We start from the raw sequence: 20,249 nt of genomic DNA, 5'->3' as shown, positions 1-20,249 counted from the left end.
CACTTGTATCTTTGAGATAACCACAACTGCCTAATTGAGCCTAAGGCCTTCTCAGTAGAAGGGAATTCATGCCCAGTACTACAAACATAGCCAATTACTCCTTGAGTGGCCATAGACCTACAGTAGAAACTACTTCCACTACTTTATTAATCCAGTATAATTCCTAGCTGTATTACTATTACCCACAGATCAATGGTAGCTCTCAACCCTCATCAAATATGCTTTTCTTTATCAACAGATGATGATTAGTTAGAGAGCCGCAACTGATCAAAATGCAGAAAATAAGTGACCATGAGGTGCTCTATTAGTTAAGATGCTGTTGCTGTGCACCATAACCGAAAGCAGCTTACAGAAGAAAAGTTTGTTCTGGCTTATGGTTCCAGAGGGATGAGAGTCCATTGCAGCAGAATAGGTATGGCAGCAAGGAGCATGCATGGTAACAGAAGCAGGAAGCAGAGCAACCACGCCTTCAACCACAAACCTGAAGCAGAGAGAGTAACCTAGAAGTGGGGTGAGGCTACAAACTCTCAAAGAAAGCTCCAAATGACAAATACATATTTCCCCTAATACAGCTGCCCTCCCCTATAGGTTCCCTAATGGCACCATGAACTGGGAAGCAAGTATTAAAATACCTAAGCCTGTTGAAGACATTTTTCAATCAAACCACCAAAGGCACTCACTCCAACTGATACATCTACAAGCAAACCTCTATATCTAATGCTCAGCATATATTGAGGAAGTAGGGCTGGAAAAATTGTAAGAGCCAGAGGGCCAGGACATGTGCTGTGAAATAGCATATTCTAGATATGACACAGAAGCCACACCCATGAAATCTCAACAATAGGAGATTTAAGACCTTCAATTGTGGATAAGAGATTCACCCTTATATAAAGAGCTACAGACACTCAATAGCTGCTAAGAGAGGGAAATTAGGTTTTCTTAAGGGATAAGCTCCCTGACTGGTTATCCAATCCCAAAATGTCAGCACTAAACAGATGACAAACTTCAATGAACTCAATAGGCTGTATGTGTGTATAAAGTATGTATATATATAGAGAGAGATGGGTTACAAATATATGCAACAATAATAATTAAAGAGAAAGATGTAAATAGTTTAAGAGGGAATGGTGGACATAGGAGAATTTGGAGGGTGAAAGAAGGAAGAAAACTATGTAACTTGTGAATGAAATTCTCAAGAAACATAAAAACTTTAAATTTAAAAAAAAGCAACTCCAATTAATTTTTGAGCAGAGCTATTGCCTAAAAAAATAGTAGTATACTCATTTGGTGGAATATTACACAGTCCTAAAACAGTGCTACCAGAGTGAATGAATGGAGTTCATGAGGCAGTATATAATTGAGACAAGGGCAAGCTATAAAACAATATGTGGGAAATGATTTTTGCAATGTGTGTATGTACAGAAAACATTGTGAGTGCGAACTAACAAACTCACATTTGCCTACTAAGTTAAAAAAAAAAAAAAAAGGAGGATGAGAAGGGGGACACAGAAAGGGGAGTATCTCCGGGAAAGGAAATTCCCTGTGCTTGAGCAGGCTTTGCAGCCCAGCTAGGACATTAACATGTGATGGTCTCACACACTTGGAATAGTGATTTATGGAGTCCCATCCTGACTTAATAGAGTACGAGAAAGAATTGTTGTTATACCAACTAAAAGGAATCATAAAATGGTAATGAATGTTATGAAACTTCATGAATATTTCATTTGAAGACAGGCTATCAGATTTATCTTAAGGTTAAAGAGCATATTGACAATAAATCAAGGCCCGAGATGTTGTTGGTAGAAGCTCATAGTTGGTGAGAACTATTTACATCTTGGCCACAGCTATTTGAGTGTTTACTCTTCCAGTCAAGTCAGAATTCAGTTAAGACACAGAAGAAAAATTTGAATTTAAAAACACTTCAGGAGGATCAAAAAAGATTTCTAAGAAAGATTAGAAGAAATTTTTTGAAGGTAAATTGACTATACTGAAATTTTTCACTGACATTATTAAGTACTCAAAACTATAACCAATATTCAGCACAAAGATATCACAAGGCTGCTATGGGACCATAAAATTGGATAATGAGCATAGGCTTATTCTTTAGCTATGAATCTTGCATATAACCATCATTCATATTAGATATTTAATATGGAGCCATTCCCAAGGTAATTTCTCTTCTGGAATTTTTGTAGTTGGCTTAAAATTTGCTGCTTATTTTGTCAGGCATATTTGATTTATTCAGCAGGACCATGGAAAAGTTTCCTCCTACAATCTACATGAATATTAAAATGAAATTTATGTCTGTGATGATGGGATTTTTTTCTCCTAGTTTTGTGGATGGCTAAGAGCAAGCTCCTTAATTCTTCTTGATTAATATTTTCTTCTTCCTTGTCATCATCAAGGTATAAAAAAATGTTACTTAAATATAGGGGTAAAATATTTTTACAATATTTTTCTATCAATACGAATTGAAATTAAAGTTTTTTTCATTTATTTGATCAATCATCTCAATGATCAATCATTCATTTATTTGATCAATCAAGCATTTCAAATACTTCCCCCATGCCCTATATCTTGCTATATTATGGAAAAAAAAAACATGATGGGTGAGAATTACTTTGTCTCTATCCTTTAAAAATCTTGCTACAAGAAGGGGCATTAAAAGAATAAATGAATCATTATAAAAAGTATAATGCCGGGCGGTGGTGGCGCACGCCTTTAATCCCAGCACTCGGGAGGCAGAGCCAGGCGGATCTCTGTGAGTTCGAGGCCAGCCTGGTCTCCAAAGCGAGTTCCAGGAAAGGCGCAAAGCTACACAGAGAAACCCTGTCTCGAAAAAGAAAAAAAAAAAAGTATAATGGCTGACATAATGGGTGCTAGGTGAGTGAATATACAGCAGAGTTCATAGGTCAAAAACGGCACCTTCGAGAAAACACAGTCAAAGGTGAAAGCTACCTAAACAATGAGTAAAGTCGTAGAATAGCAATGTGCAGACAAGGAGAGAGAAGTATGTGATCCATCTGAAACACTGAGAGTGCATGTAATGGGTGAAACATGTTGACTATATGGGGAGTTTTAATTTTTGCAAATTACTGTAAAAGTAACGGGTTTCTTTAGATGGCTTTTGGTAGGATGGCCATGTTTACTACTGATCTATGAGCATGGGAAGTCTTTCCATCTTCTGATACCTTCTTTAATTTCTTTCTCTAATGCCTTAAAGTTTTTAATCATAAAAGTCTTTTACTTATTAGGTTAGAGTTACCCCCAAGATGATTTACATAATTTGAAGTTATTATGGAAGGTGTTGTTTTCCTGATTTCTTTCTCAGTCTGCTTGTCATTTGTATATAGAGGGCTACTGGTTTTTGAGAGTTAATATTGTACCTAGCTATTTTGCTGAAAGTGTTTTCCAGCTGTAGGAGCTTCCCAGTGGAATTTTGGGGTCAATTATGCATACTACCATACCATCTATAAATAAAGATCTTGGACTTCTTCCTTTCCAATTTGTATCCCCTTGATCTCCTTTGGTGGTCTTATTGCTCTAAAACTTCAAGTACCTACTATTGAATAGGTATGGCGAGAATGGATAAGCAAAAGACTTGTATAATAAAAGCTTTTTATGTGGGTGTTGGAGATGAAACTGAGGTCTCCACACTTGCACAGCAAGCGCTCCACAGACTGAGGTATATCCTTAACCTCACAACATCTAATCATTGAAGTGTATTGAGAATGTATTAACTTAATTTTCCTTTAAGTATATATTTTATATTTAGTGGATAATTTTATATATATATATATATTACTATATTATACATACACACATATATACATATATAGATATGCATATATATTACTACACATATACATATACCATATACTATACTGATAAATACAAAGAATCAAGCAATTTTCCCATAGATTCAGTGAATGGTAGAGCCTGGACTAACCATGGGGCCACTGTTCTCTGCTGTAACATGCTGTGTAACAACACAGTTCACACAATTATCAGAGTAATGGTAAATAGGAATATTTAAAAATTAGGGAAAAATCCCATTATTTTTGATTATTCTTTTATGTCTGTTTTTTAAGAAAGCTCATATTCAGAGAAAGAAGAAAATTCTAGTTCGATTTTCTGCAAGACTGGCATAGTTATGGTGATTTGGCACTCAGAACAATATACATTATACATTGATTTTTAATGAATAAAGTCCACATTCTTATTGTGATGAGCACTTGACATCATTTGTAAGTGAGTAATTAATATTACCCTAAACTGAGTTATAGTGTTGCTATCTACTATAAATTATTTTTTAAATCCCTTCAGTGTGGTGCTCCAAAGGAAACTGCCTGACATGTTTTAGGACAACGTACATGGAATGACATCAAACCTTGCTCGTATAGAGGGTCATCTGTTCCATTTTCCTACCTGTTTTAGCTTAAAGAGCAAGGGGAGCACAGGATGACAGAATGGGTTCCAGCAGAACTGGATTTATAGTGAGAATCTCTTTCTCTGTTTCATTCATTCTGAATGAATACAGAGAATAATCTTCCCACTATTACAAATGCAGCAAGCCCAGCCATTAAATTGACAGTGTGATCTATCCCACTTCACATTGCTTTATAAGCAAAATGTATCATTCTTGTGAGCTTTCTCCTGGTTAAACAATCGTGAGAAGTATATCTCTTGCCATTACTTTTATTGATAAAACACAGCGTATCATCTTAATTCATCCTTTCCCTGCTCTATTTTATCATCTGCCAAGAGGCTGGGATTCTGATCAGCCTGCATTCCTGTGTCAGATAGCAAGTGTCTGTCTGCTCATCAGTTATTCTTCACGATGAAGCTCCACTGTACCTTGATTTTTTCCAGAAACCTTCAACAGAGACTCAGATTCCAGGAAGCAATAACCGTGGGGTTCCCCTAGAACCCCCGCCCCAGGGCTTCTGTTATGCTAATGTTTAAAGGTACCTAACAGAATTAAAGGGCAAAGGACTCCTATTCGTTTTTCATTTTTGCGTGTAACTTAGAGTACAGAAGTTTGTGATGCCATTCAGACATTTTTCTGATTTGGTAGGGTGATTGCTACTTGTGGTAGAAGGCAGGAAGCTACAGCTCCATGTCTTAAACTTTATTGTTGTTCTTTTTCCTGCACAGACGTCCTCTTTGTCCACACTGTTTTAATCTCAGAACACAAAGAGCATGCTTGCTTTGTCTTTGTCGTGCTCAGATATTTTTATGAAATTTCCCATTTCTAATAACAGGAGATAATTTTGCAATTCTATTCTGAAGTAGGCATCTGTTTAATTATTTTGTTTGTGTTTCTTGACGGGGTTTGTTGAAAATTAATTTATTCACTTAGTTCAAATTCCTTGGGAAGAGATGATAAACAAATGCAAATGAGAAGCTGGGTTTGGTCAGAACACAAGTGAAAGAAACATCTCCAGCCTGGAATGTTTGGAGACGGGACTTGTTTTTGGCAAATAGTCACAGCTTATGTGAGAAATCAAACCAAATACTTTGAGTTGAAGAATTATTTGTGTTTTAACCCATAAACATGTAAACATACACAGGTTTAATATGCTAATTCAAAATGCTTGGGATGAGAAGTGTTTGGGATTTTGGAAGGATTTTTTTTTTTAATTTTTATTTGGAAAGGTTTGAGTATTTGCTGATACACACTGAGATATCTTGGGAATATAGTTAGACTGAAGCCTAAACATAACTTCATCTATCTACCTTAGACATGTAGTCTGAAGGTAATTTAACACAGTATCTTTAGTTCATCTCCTCCATCGGTTCACTTGGTTAGTTTAAAATGTTGACACAGTGTCACTCTATGTTACCCAGGCTGGCCTCAAACTGGCAATTATCCTGCCTCAGCCTCCAGGGTGCCAGAATCATAGATGAATAATACCATAACCAACTGCACCTGTATACTCATTACAGCCCTTTATGTAAGATTAGACATGGAATTTTCCATTTGAGCATAAGGCTGACATACCAAAAGTTTCTGATTTGAAGGCACTTCAAGTACTGGATTTGGGAATTAGGAATGCTTGTCTTATATACTTAGACATAATATGCATAGATCTATACACCATGTTAAAAGAACTTTAAAGTCAGGGTGACTGAGATGATTCTGTCAGTAAAGGTGCTAGCTGCCAAGACCAATGACCTAAGTTAAATCCCTGGAATACACAAACACACACACACCCCAAATCAATGTAATTTTAAAAATTAAGAACTTTGAATTCAATAGTAGAAGTAATGAGATACTTACAGCTTCACTATTCATTGATGCACTGAATGAGTAATAATTCCCAGCGGCTCCACATGCCTAGCCTCACCTGTCTTACATCAATTGAGGTGGACTCAGGGTTCTCAAACTTCAACACAGCACTCAGGTTTGAAAGAAAGAGCAAGTTGGCAACACCCCCAAAAGGCTGGATCTGGAATTGTCACAATGGCATTCAAGCTGTGTTCTCTTGGGAGAAGTAAGTCATGTGACTAGCTCCTGTTCAGGACAAAGGGAAACTAACTTTGCCTTAAGAATGGAGAGGAAAGCAACTGATAGCTGTCTTTAGAGACTATGCAGCATATATACCTAAATTTAGATTTCAGAAGTCTGTTTCTATAAGGAAACAGGATGCTTCAGGCTCTGTGCTAGACAGCACCAATTGATTTTCAAAAACAGTAACTGGTCTATATGCAGGGAGTCTATGTGTCTAGAACTGGGTGGTTTAATCTGTTAGTGATCCTTTCAATAATGTTTACCAATCTTTTCGCTGAATCCAAAGCTGAGATTTTAGCCTAGTTGCATTTCCTTCATTGTTCTTCCAATTTTCACTCTTCATTTCTTCACATTTTTGCCTTGAATACAATGTGAAAGATTGTATTTCTTGAAGATAACGGAAGGCAAAGTAATAATGTGTTCACACAAGCGAGTAGTTACCCCACACCATCCAATCAGATGGGACCCTCCAGGACCAGGAAGCCAGGGTAGAATTTGCCAGAAAATGCTTTATCCTTGTTGGCATCAGTCAGACAAAATACCTGCTTTCTTCACTGCCTTTACCAGTGCCTCTCCCACACCGACGAGTAATTGAGAGCTTAGCAAGTGTTTAATAAATGCTAGTCACAAAATACTGTTCAAATACATCCCAGACAGCCATCTCAATTGTTCTGTTTGAAACATTTGTCAAGATCCCAATGTATGCTAGACACTGGAAAGATAAAGGTAAATTATCTACTTTCAAAGTTTCAGAAGGCTGAAAACGGATAGAATATTTCCTAAGATGTCTGGTTTTGTTTTTTAAAAATCTTTAATGTCATAACAGAAAACTAAATGACCTCTCATCCTAGCGTCTATTCATAGTGCTTTTGGTGCCATCAAATGATACTGACAAGTAAGACTGCTCCATGAGATGCGATGATGTTTCACAATAAAGGCTTCTCACACAGAGGAATGGATTCAACAATGGTTCTTTTTTTTTATTAAGGAATTTTTTATTCATTTTACATGCCAATCACAGATCTCCCTCTTCCCTCCTCCTGCCCCTCCAGCTTTCCCCCCACCCCACCCCATTCCTTCCTACAAGAAGGTAAGGCCTCCCATGGGGAGTCAGCAGAGCTTGGTACATTCAGTAGAGGCAAGTCCAACCCCTCCCTCTGCCTCAAGGCTGCACGAGGTGTCCCACCATAGATGGTAGGCTCCAAAAAGCCAACTAGTGCACCAGGTATGGATCCTGATCCTACTGCGAGGGGAGGCCCTTAAGCAGATCAAGCTACACAACTGTCTTGCTTATGCAGAAGGCCTAGTCCAGTCCCGTGGAGGCTCCACAGGTATTGATCTAAATTTCGTGAGTTCCCACTCGTTTGGTTTGGCTGTCTCTGTAGGTTTCCCCATCATGATCTTGATGTCTCTTGCTCATAGGATCTCTCGAAGGATTCTATCAACAATGGTTCTTCATCTGTAGATTATAGATTGAAGAGAAATAACAATCACATGAAAGAGTCCTCTGAAGTGAGTGAAAGTCAGATCAGTTCCCACATGACAGAAATGACATATGAAAGGTTGGGCTTATTAATTCAATTAATACATATTTTGAGCACCTACTATATACCAGTTTGGAGCTGGGTGTACAATGAAAAGCAGAAAAGACGTAATTCTGTTTCCTCAGAGGCCCTGACTGGTAGCAAAAAAGACAAGCAAGCAGCTACAACCGAGTGTGGTCTGTCAGGAGCTCAGGGTATGAAATCCTGCGAGAGCCTGGTAGAGGAGAGGTCAGGGTCTGCCTCCAGAGAAGGGCCATGGGCCTCCTTCTAGTTCCAATGCATTTAACAAGTAGAAGCTTCGACCTGCATGGGAGAAAGGAGTTGCAATATTTTTCCTTCTGAGCCTCAGTTAGCTTACTTGACATAACATGTTCCAGTTCCATCAATTTTCCTGTAAATTATATAACTTTATTTTTCTTTACATCTGAATAAAATTCTTTGTGTGTGTGTGTATATATATATATATATATATATATTATATATATATATAAAACCACATTTTCATCATCCATCTATTTGTTGATGGATATTCAAGCTGATTCCATGTCCTAGATATTATAAATACAGCAGCAATGACCAATGGATGTACAAATAGTTCTGTGATAGGAAGGAGTGTAAGGTGAGTAATAGAACACTTGAGATATGAAAGTAAGAGGTGAAACACTTGGAATGGGAGGATATAATGAGGGTGGGTACCAGCCAGATGAGCGCTAAAAGCAGAAGGTGAAGGGAGATAATCAACCAAAACTAAGTGTTATGAAAACACCAAAAAGAAAGTCTGTTAATTTTTGTTGTTGTTAATAGAGTATCTTATATTTATTTTTGACAATATCATACATATAAACAGTGTATCTTGATCATATCTACTCCCACCTCCCCCTCACATTTCCTCCAGATATCAACACAATCTCCTCCCATCTTTGTGTCACTTAGTTTATTTTAGTAACCCACTGAATCCAATTAGTGCTGCCTGTTGGAAAGTTAAGTGGTCGGACTTCTTGAGTTGACTTGATTTGCAGGTCTCATGCAAGGAACCATAGCTGCAAAGAGTTGGTGAGTACAAAGGCCATGTCGAGTCCAGAGGATAGCACTTCATAGCACTCCTCCCCTTCCTCTGACTCTTCTATTCATATATACCCCAATGTTCCCTGAGCCTTGGGAAATGGATGACTTGATAAAGACACTTCAGTAGATCTGAGCACTCAGTAGTCACTAATTCTTGGCACACTGACCAGTTATGAGTCTCTTCAGTAACTGCTGACCAATGCAGCAAGAAGCTTCTCTGGCCAAGGTTGAAGGAGGCACTAGTCTATGTGTACAAACATAAATGTTTAGAAGGAAGTTTGACATGCCTATTTACTAAACCAGCAGTAATAGATTCCTCCAAGGCCCTATGACCTCCCAAGCCATGGTTTTTTTTTTTTTGTTTTTGTTTTTGTTTTTGTTTTTTTACCAGATTCATGATGGCAGGCTTGACTTTTTTTTCAGAGCTGGCCTCAAATCCAATCCAAGCACAGTTGGTTATCCCCATAACCCCTGTTCCACTATTGCACCAGTGGACACGTCTTAACTGCCAGGTTAGGATTGTACCATGCATCGTTCACTGCTAGGTAATACCACTAATGGCTTTTCTCCCCTGGCAGCCTGCATAGCACCATACAGCACAATAAATGCTCTCCAGAAGAGAGGAAGTTTTCAGGTCTGTTTAAACTTGAGAAAATCTGTTATTTTTAAAGCTAATTTTAAAATAGGTTAAAATAAGACAGGGTAAGTATAAATGAGTAAGTGAAGTTTGTGGGCGGGGGAGGGGGGACTGGAGTTGAAGAGATCAGCCCAGGCAGAAGGAACAGTATGTTCATGGACCCAATGTTAGCAAGACATTCTTTCCTAGAAACCAAATGTCTAGTTCAGTGGCTACCTTCCCATAAGAAGAAACTATGAGGTGAGAACCCAGAATCAGTAGACATGCTGCTGACTTTTGAGAAGTGAAAAAGGATTTGGGTTAAGTCTACTAATATTCCTTTTCCAAGCACTTCCATTTATAGAGTACCATGTGTGTTGTCAGCCTTTGACATGAGTGGAATATACACTTAAGCACACTCTGCATATTTTAATAGGGAAGAAAATATGTCAATATGTTAACCAGATGATTATTTCCCTAAATCTGCTGCTTTACACTATTTTTTTGCATTTTCAGAATGTTGCACGATGCTGTACACAGATATATGTAACAGGGGAAGAGATATTGTCTTTAGACAATAACCTCTGGATAGAAATACAAGTGGCATGTTTCTAAGTCTTTTATAGTTCCTCTATTTCTAAAGAATGCTTTTATCAAGTATATTTTCAACAATAAATATTTTTGTTTTTGGAATATGTCATCTGACTTTAGAAACTAATTTTAGAGCTAAATCTTTTATAAGAACAAAACAAATATGAAAAATAGAATGATGTATAGTGAGCCTTTGGTGTGCATCATCCTGGTTCCAAGTCCCCCAAGAATATCAGCTTGTGGATACTTGTCTCTTACATAAAATGTTATAGTATTTTTAGAAAACCTAGATGCACTCTGTCATGAATTCTGAACCATCTTTACATAACTTGTATCAAATACAGTGCAATTAATTAGCTGGTTTACTGTATTGTTTCGAGAATGATGACAAGAAAAAAAACATTGCCTATACATGTTCAGTATCAATACAATTTTTGTCTGAATGTCTTTGACCTATAGTTTAATGAATTTGTAGATGAAGACTCCAGGCACAGGGGGTAGGAAGCTAACCGTTAAAACTGTGACTACACTTCCAACTCAAAGAATCTATTCATTAGACCTGTAAATACGTCACACATGTATAACATATATGAAATATTTAATCATGTACTGCAACTGCATTATTCAAATATAGTACAATATTCAATATAGTACAAATTATAATGAATAGATAATACCTTGAAAATTGTTTTGCTGCACAACACACCTCTAAATTTCAATAAGACATAAATAGAAGTAGACATTTTTCTGATGCTAACAGCCTTTCTCAATTATACATTCATTAATCAACCCACACACAATATTTTCCCTAAACTCTGCTTATTAAACCCAAACCCACAAGACCATCACATAGCTCAGAATTGAAGCTCAGAGGAGACAAGAAAACAAACTCATGGTTAACCTTGTATGTTCAAGTGAGGTCACAGAAGATGCACACAGAATAAATGCATGTGGTGATAGGTACAACAATGCCGGCTACAGAGTGATTGCACGTCCTCGAAAAGCAATAAAAACAAGAGGTGCTTTGTCCTCCCGCTTCCATTTCTCACTGCTGAGTTTATGCTGCTTTCTACAATTCCAGGCATGATCATCAACACAGAGAATGAATGATCAGCGTCTTAGCTCACTCACAGCCCTTCAGGAGCCCCTGGCATGTTCAGAGCATCAAAATTTATGACTTAATTTGTTTACTTAAGGCAACTCTCACTTGGTTTTCAAATAAATGTAAAGTGTCTTAGAGCTAAGACTCAAAAAAAAATTACTAACATGCCTGAATTATTAATTATCATTTTGCAGCTTAAGTCTTCACTGGGCAAAACAATTCACTTTTCAAAGACTGTTATAACAAGTCTTGGGCACAGCTAAAGCAAACATTTGTGTTTGCATTAAATCGCATATGCTCAGTGTGGCTTTAGGAACAAAGCCATTAGGGAGGATGTAAAGGCAGTAGTCATTCACGTTGTGCTGATAGCAGCAATTTAGGTTGGTAGGCTAGCTGTGTCAAAAAGAACACTAATATTAATATTTATAACTTGCCATTTCCTGCCTTAAATCTACTCAAGATGCTGTCATATTTATCTTCCGGTCATTGTTGTGAAGAACACAGGGGGGAAAAAAAGAGTGAAAAGGTTTCCATGTGTCCCTTTTAGTGTAGTCTAGCTTCAAGTAAGAAATTTTTCATAGATATTTGAAGTTTTCCAGTTGATGGAGTTTGATGGGGTAAGAGAAGGTATTCCTTGGTCTCAATTCTCGATCATATAAACCCCCCCTCTTCCTCGCCAATTGGACTCCTGGAGCTCCACCTGGGGCCTGGCCATGGATCTCTGCATCCAGTTCCCTCAGTCATTGGATGGGGTTTCTAGCACGACAATTAGGGTGTTTGGCCATCCCATCACCAGAGTAGGTCAGTTCGGGCTGTCTCTCGACCATTGCCAGTAGTCTATTGTGGGGGCATCTTTGTGAATTTCTGCGGGCCTCTCTAGCAGTTTGCTTCTTCCTATTCTCATGTGGTCTTCATTTATCATGGTCTTTTATTCCTTGTTCCTTCTCTCTGTTCTTGATCCAGCTGGGATCTCCCGCTCCCCTAAGCTCTCTTTCTCCAAGGTTGGATAAAGCACAGGGACAAATAGCCAAACAAATGGAAACACATGAACTATGAACCAATAGCTGAGGAGCCCCCAACTGGATCAGGCCCTCTGGATAAGTGAAACAGTTGATTAGCTTGATCTGTTTGGGAGGCATCCAGGCAGTGGGACCGGGTCCTGTACTCAGTGCATGAGTTGGTTGTTTGAAACCTGGGGCTTATACAGGGACACTTGGCTTAGCCTGGGAGGAGGAGACTGGACCTGCCTGGACTGAATCTACCAGGTTGAACTCAATCCTCAGGGGAGTCTTTGCCCTGGAGGAGGTGGGAATGGGGGGTGGGCTGGGGGAAGGGAGGGGCCGGGAGGGAGGAGAACAAGGGAATCCATGGCTGATATGTAAAATTAAATTAAATTATAAAATAAAAAAAAGAGAGAAGGTATTCCAACATGTGACTGTCTACCAAAGCCAAGACGCCACCTTCAGACTGAAGAAAGGAACAGGCCTCCGCAAATGTAGAGGCTCACTGAGGTCAGACCTAAAGTCCTGCACTGCCTTCTAAATGCCTTGTTCTGGTCTTATGGAGCCGTGAGGATGACCTATATTACTTTCCTTTTGCAAGCAAACTGTCACCAAGCCACACTGTAAACTGTGTCATCCAAGTGGTGGGACAAGTCCATCTTGACTGATGGATTCTAATGCAATTAATCTCTTGCATTCTAGGAATGTGTCTTCATGCTTAAAATTGTGTGTGAATGTTTGTGTGTATGTATACACTATAACAAGCTATATAATATATATATATATATATATATATATATATATATATATTCAAATATCATTCTTAGAAATTAAGAAACAATGCCACAAAGATTCCTTTCTTTCTTTTCTAAATTTCTAAATAAAATATACTTAGCTGCTTTATAAAAGAATTGGGAGACTATTTCTCAATCGTATCATATATCCAAATACCTGGCTTACTCTCAGGTAACAAAATGGTCTCAGGGTTCCCAGGAAATGAACTTATAAGTTTTTCTCATTCAGTATCACTTGCTTCCTCTGGTCATGAAGGCCACCTACCTATAGTTAGAGAATTAGCTTAGAAACTGTAAAATCACAGATTTCCCACTCCAAGTAGCAGAATGAAGACAAACACACAATGTGCACGAGAGACAACGTTGTAGAAGTTATTCTCCAATTTTCCCGAGACTCAGTCACCAGATGCAATTCCAAAAATGCCTGTTTCCATCCGGGCATGGTGGTACTCACCTTTAATCCCAGCACTTCGAGGCAGGCAGATCTCTGTGAGTTCAAAGCCAGCCTGGTCTACAGAGCGAGTTCCAGGACAGCCAGGGCTACATAGAGAGACCTGTCTCAAAGAAATCAAACAAACAAAAAGCTTGTTTCCAGAAACCCATCCCCAGAACAGAACCCTAAAATCTGTCTAGAAATATTTAAGAATCAACAAAGTAATTCTGAAGCAGTAAATTCAAGACTACTGAATGCACTGCAGTTCATGGGGTTGGGGAAGAAGGGCAAGAATAAATATTCTGTGGATCAGAGCTGGAAATGTAGCTTAGCATAGAATATTTCCATAGATCTGTAAATCTTCAGGTTCAACTGCCTGCACTACAATAGATAAATCAAAAACATGAAGAACAGAAAAAAGAATAAATATTCAGCTCCTAATGAGGGGAGCCGGTTTGAGTGGGAATGGTCCCCAAGGGCTTCTATATTTGAATGCTTGCTCATAGGCAAGTGGCACTACTTGAGAGGGATTGGGGGTGTGGGCTTTTTGGAGGAAGGTATGTGTTGCTGGGGATGGGTTTGGGGTTTTCAAAAACTCAAGCCAGGTCCAGGGTCTCTTTCTTCCTGCTGTCTGTGGTTTCCAATATAGACCTCTCAGCTACCATGTCTGCCTGTGTGCCAGGAGGTTAATGGACTAAACCTCTGAAACAGTAAGCCAGCCCAAAGTAAATGCTTTCTTTTCTAAGCATTGCAATGGTCATGGTGTGTCTTCACAACAACAGTACAATAACTAAGACAATAACTAATAGTTCTTGTGGGTAGACAGGGCAGAAAGGCAGCTGGCTGCCCACTCATATATTGTTAGGGTACCCATTATCCTATTTATTGATACAAACAAGAAGGACAGACTAATATGGCTCCATATAAAAGCCTACTTAATCTCTACTGTGTCCCTTTCTCCTGACCTCACCTTTCAATCACCTTTATTTAATATAAACTTTACATAGAAACAGTTACTTTGTTTTCAGTATTCTGAAAAATATTTTATTTGCAACACAGAAAAGTACAATGAGAATTAAGTATCCTCAGATAAACACTACTAAATCGTTATGTTTTCTTTTCATTTTGATTTGGTAAATTGCTGTATATACCATAACTTACTAATTTAAACAATTTTATATAATTTTATGCCTTTCATCTGTTGTAAATTTTTATTAATAATTATTTTCATAAAATAGATTTTGACTCTATTCTTTCCTCTCCCATAACCCCTCCAAATCCTCCCTACTTCCCACCCACCCAACTTCATGTATATTCTCTCTCTTTCTCTCTCAAAAAAGGAAAGAAAAAGAAAAAAAACTGAAAAACAAGACAGGTATGTTAAAAATAAGAACACCAATAAGACAAAAAGATAACAAAACAAAACAAAAAGCACACACACACAAAATCATGGAGTCCATTTTCTGTTGGTCAACAACTTCTGAGCATGATTACATTCACATAATATTTTATACATTATTATAATATATATATAATATATATATATATAAATTGCACAGCATACTGGATAAATGACATTTTCACCCAAGTTAAGGTGGAGAAACAAATATAGTCAGGACTCAAAATGTTTTGTTTTAAAAATAAGTTTATGTATTATATTACTACTCAATATCATCTGATTAGATCATTATCCACTGTACCAATTCTATCACTGTATAGAGAATTATCACTCTAAGAGACTTAACCCATGTGTCATCTGTGAAAGGAAGAGGATAGCATGGGGGCTTAGCTGGCAGGACTGTTAACATGGAATGAGATAACATATGCACAATTCATGCTGAATAAATGCCAGTGGCCTTAATAACAGATTTAGCAAGTTCTTAAAACTGCCCACCAAAAGTCGTGCCAGATTATTTTTGTTTTCTTTTTCTCTTGAAAGCAGAGTCTTACCAAATTATTCACACTAATCTAGCACTTAAACAAACCCCCTGTTGCAGCTGTTTTACTGAGATGGAAAACTTTGACAATTAGATGTGAAGTTTGTGTTGATATCCTCAGCAGTTTTCCTTTAATTCTTTATTCATCTATAATTAATAACCACCACTCAGAAAGGAATTCCCTGCCTTATTGCATTTCTTTAACTTCTTGATGATTCTATATAGTATTTCCTCTTTGTTTTTTAAAACTTTTCATGTCGTTTTCCTAAATACAGATATAGATCATCATTATACTTTCTTCTTATTCCTAACTTCCTGCCCTATTTCTGTGTCTTCACTCTGATTTTATACTGTGATTTTTCACAATTTCAACATGCATCAGTGTAGTTGGTCATTTCCATAATCTTTACCTATTTATTCCCACTTGGAGATTTGTGTTTTTTTAATTAAGTGTGTGTGTGTGTGTGTGTGTGTGTGTGTGTGTGTGTGTGTGTGTGTGTGTAGGTATGAGTGCAAGTGCTCCTGGTCACCAGAGGCATTAGAACTTTTAGAGCTAGAATTACAGACATTTGTGAGCTGCCTCATGTGAGTGCTAATGCTAGGAACCAAACCTGAGTCCTCTGTAAGTGCAGTGTGTGCTCTTAACCTTTGAGCCATCACTCCAGCCCCTCGTTCTTGTTTGTTCTTTATAATTCTTCAGGCACAATGAATGACACCTAAAGACATGGGTTTCTCTGGATCACACCAGTGAGTGAAAATCTACAATTCAACCCAAATCTTAGACCTCTAAAGCTGTCACCCTTCAATTCTAGTAGCTGTTGTCAGAATGATTTTAATAGAACAAAAAGGATGGGAAAGGCCTGATGTAGTTTCTACAAGACAATCCTTAAAATGGGATTATGTGTTTGACATGATTCTAGCACAATTTTCTAATTCTTACTCATGGCTCCAGCCCCAACATGGGCCTGCAAATCCTGGGGCTGCAAATCCAGGATCGTGGAAGCAGAGACTGCGAAGACGACAAACAAATGTATTGCAAGTGGTCCTACATTTGGCTGATATCACATCCATTCCTTTATAAATGTCCCAGGGCTGGGAAAGACATTTTTTTCTGTTACAAAGAGCTAATAAAGTTTTCCATATATCAGAGAGCACATTTGTCCTTACAAGTACATCTGCTTATACATGAGGAAATCTGAAAAGCCAGTGAGTACATCCAAGCATCTCTGACAGAAAAATTATATAACTCTGACATCTTGCATACAAATTGAAATGCTTAATGCCAAGGCAATTGTATTTGAATTTCATATGTTTGAAGAGATGAATACCCTGTGTTCACAGATTCTTTTTATGTTTTCAGAGAATAAAATGGCTTGCAATTCTATCCACATACCTTAATTCTTACAAGAGAGATTCCTAGTGAAGGTTAAAGCTCTGGCTTTATCTCTATCTCAGAAGACTTCCAAATAATTATAAACTATTACCAAATATTTGGGACTACTACTTTGTTAATATAGGACACTGAGTGAGAAAAAGGGAGAAATGTGAATAGTTGTACATGGAATTTATACTAGAAGAATTTAGAGCCCACAGAGCAACTCTCTCTCTCTCTCTCTCTCTCTCTCTCTCTCTCTCTCTCTCTCTCTCTCTCTCTCTCTCTCTCTCTCACACACACACACACACACACACACACACACATTCACACAAGTGCACACATGTACACATTATATCGCATGGCAATAACTGATTGATATAAAAAAGATGAGGCTCAATGATGCACTAGTGAGTTTTAAAATCAACCAACATGAGACCTGATTTTCAGTTGTGCCAATGTGACTTTGAACAAGCTACTTAATCCCTTTGTTGTATGCTCCTTGTTAACCCTTGAATGATTGTGATAGGACATACCTTACATGATTTCTCTGGTGACTAGTGACCTGTGTGAATCACAGTGTGTAAGCCAAAGGATCTTCTCCAAAATGTTGCCTATGCTCATCATTGCAGGAAAAGATTTGGGGTATGATTTAATTTCAGAGAGGAGAGAGATGATTTTAAAGTACATGCTAAAGGTAAAGTTTATACCAGAGGTGAAGGGAAGAAGGCAAGTAATGTGGGAATTTATCAAGGCAACTCCACGTAGTTAAAAAGGAGGTTTATTTTCAGGTAACTTACAGCCAATAAAGGGGTTGGTTACAGGATCTGGGAGAGGTGAGGTGCAGTCCAGCAGAGTTCTCTGGAGAACTCTGACTCGGTCTGTCTTCTAGCATCCAGGATCTCCAGAAACCAAGAGCACCAGCACATCCAGATCTTGGGTCTTAAGGGCTCCCATTTCAGCCCACCCCATGGGTGCGTCATAGGTAGGCATGGCAATTACCAGAAGCCTCACTAGAGGTAGTACTTCCAGGTCAAAGTTAGAACAGCTACCTACTACAGGCAAGGTCTATGCAAGCTGTCCAGACAGATGAATGGACATTTGGTAATGCCATAATTAAAATTAGAGATAAGGACATAAAAGGATGACAGAATTACCCAACAGTGATGGCCGTTTACAGAAAGGACATCATTATTCTTTAGCCATCTTGCATTATCCAAGTCTTTCCAGATGTTTAGAACTGTAAAGAACATGAGAGTCCTTTCCCCAAGGGTCTATTTTAAGCAGCTTAAATTATATGTTCAGCAAAAGTGCTTGATATTGTAGGATGTACTTTTCTAAACCAGCCTTCACATGTGCAGCCTCCTTGGACCGTGCAGCTGGCTCAGAATTACCTGACCGTGCAAGAAAATTATTTTGACAGATCTGAAAAATCTGGCAGTTGGAGAGCAAATGTGATTGCATCTACCTTAGTAATGGACAGCATCCAAACCAAAAAAAAAATGAATCCAAATTTCAAAATTCTCTGTTAAGGGAGGGAAGTCATCAAATGCCAAATGATGAAGTACTTTCACAGAGCACAAGTGACTTTCAACTCACTATCCTATAGGAACACGGGTAAAAGGAAATGGGGTAAAAAGATTTCTCTATTGCCTATGAATAGACGCTTGCCTTTCAGCAAAACATGTCATATATTTTGCATTCTTAAAGTAATTTTTCTTCAGAGGTGATTAGCATAATACCTTGAAAATTATTTCAATGTAAAGCTATTAAAACACTCCTTCCACTACGTGAGCAGGAAGTGCTCACTGTTTCTTAACCAGCCTTTAAATGATGGCTAGGAAACAAGTGAGCAGAGTGAGACTATATAGATATTATTTCCCCTACAGGAAGCCAGCTCACTTGGCTGATGCTGGCTGGTCGCAGTAAATAAAGGCAGATCCTACATCAGACAATTTTAACCTTGAGATAGAGAGCACTATTTTAATACAATACTCAATTTTCCTAGCCTTTGTATTTCATCCTAAAATAATTAATATGGTTCTCTTTCTACTTCAGTCTTCCTCAAAATAATATGTATAGCTCTTTCTAGTTCTATGATCTTTCTGATTAAACTTCTGAAGAAGTCTGCAGTTGACCACATACACTTCCACAACTAAGAATGAAGTAATGGTGAAGCCTTGAAGCATGTTCACTTAAAACTACGATGTATTCTCCCCCCAGCAAGTATCAAATGGTCCTGAGAGAATAACTCTGTAGGAATACTCGCTTTTTAAGTTTTATTTTTATTTGTGTGACTCTGAGTGTGTGTGTGTGTGTGTGTGTGTGTGTGTGTGTGTGTGTGTGTGTGACACGTGTGTGGGCATGCCCATGGAATCGAGAAGAGAATGTCAAATCCCCTACAGCTGAACTTATAGGCAGTTGTAAGCCACCCAACACGAGTGCTGAAAACCAAACTAGTGTCCTCTGCAGGACCAATAAACGCTCTTAACTGCGGAGCCATATCTCCCATCTTAGAGGAAGACTCTTGCCAACAAAAATCTTTTATCTCAGGCACTATGAGAAGGCTGCGCTCACATTTTCACTTAACATTCACTCTTGTGACATTGAAACAGGGAAAAAAAGATGAAAAACAGGTACAAGTAATAAATATGGTGAACAGTTGTATCATTAAAAATTCTGGTAATGGGATGGCCAAACACCCTAATTGTCGTGCTAGAAACCTCATCCAACTGCTGAGGGATCTGGATGCAGAGATCCATGGCTAGGCCCCAGGTGGATGTCTGGGAGTCCAATTAGCGAGAATGAGGAGGGTTTATATGAGCGAGAATTGTTGAGACCAAGGTTGGATAAAGCACAGGGACAAATAGCCAAACGAACGGAAACACCTGAACTATGAACCAATGGCTGAGGGGTTCCCACTGGATCAGGCCCTCTGAATGGGTGAGACAGTTGATTGGCTTGATCTGTTTGGGAGGCATCCAGGCAGTGGGACTGGGTCCTGTGCTCATTGCATGAGTCGGCTGTTTGAAACCTGGGGCCTATGCAGGATCGCTTGGCTCGGCCTGGGAGGAGGGGACTGGACCTACCTGGACTGAGTCTACCAAGTTGATCTCAGTCCGAGGGGAAGGCTTTGCCCTGGAGGAGATGGGAATGGGGGACAGGCTTGGGGGAAGGTGAGGGGGGCGGGAGGGGGGAGAACAAGGGAATCCGTGGCTGATATGTAGAACTGAATTGTATTGCAAAATAAAAATTAAAAAAATCCCTTTTCTGTAACTAG

The 20,249-nt window shown here is 38.5% G+C and overlaps 2 long non-coding RNA genes across 2 annotated transcripts in view; both read right to left on the bottom strand.

Moving 5' to 3' along the window:
• Positions 1–20,249, bottom strand: part of LOC128102219 (uncharacterized) — a 230,957-nt gene that overhangs the window by 150,630 nt on the left and 60,078 nt on the right. The window lies entirely within an intron of this gene.
• LOC128102220 (uncharacterized) overlaps positions 7,605–20,249 on the bottom strand; it is a 69,444-nt gene continuing 56,799 nt past the window's right edge. The window contains exon 3 of the long non-coding RNA XR_008215356.1: positions 7,605–8,361. This is a non-coding gene — a long non-coding RNA (uncharacterized LOC128102220). The remainder of the gene's footprint in view (positions 8,362–20,249) is intronic.

This window comes from Peromyscus californicus, unplaced genomic scaffold, assembly GCF_007827085.1.
Source record: "Peromyscus californicus insignis strain IS unplaced genomic scaffold, ASM782708v3 Scaffold_7__1_contigs__length_154581171, whole genome shotgun sequence".
Taxonomy (NCBI): Eukaryota; Metazoa; Chordata; class Mammalia; order Rodentia; family Cricetidae; genus Peromyscus; species Peromyscus californicus.
The sequence above is the reverse complement of the archived record's forward strand: the minus strand, read 5'-3'. Positions and strand labels throughout refer to the sequence as shown.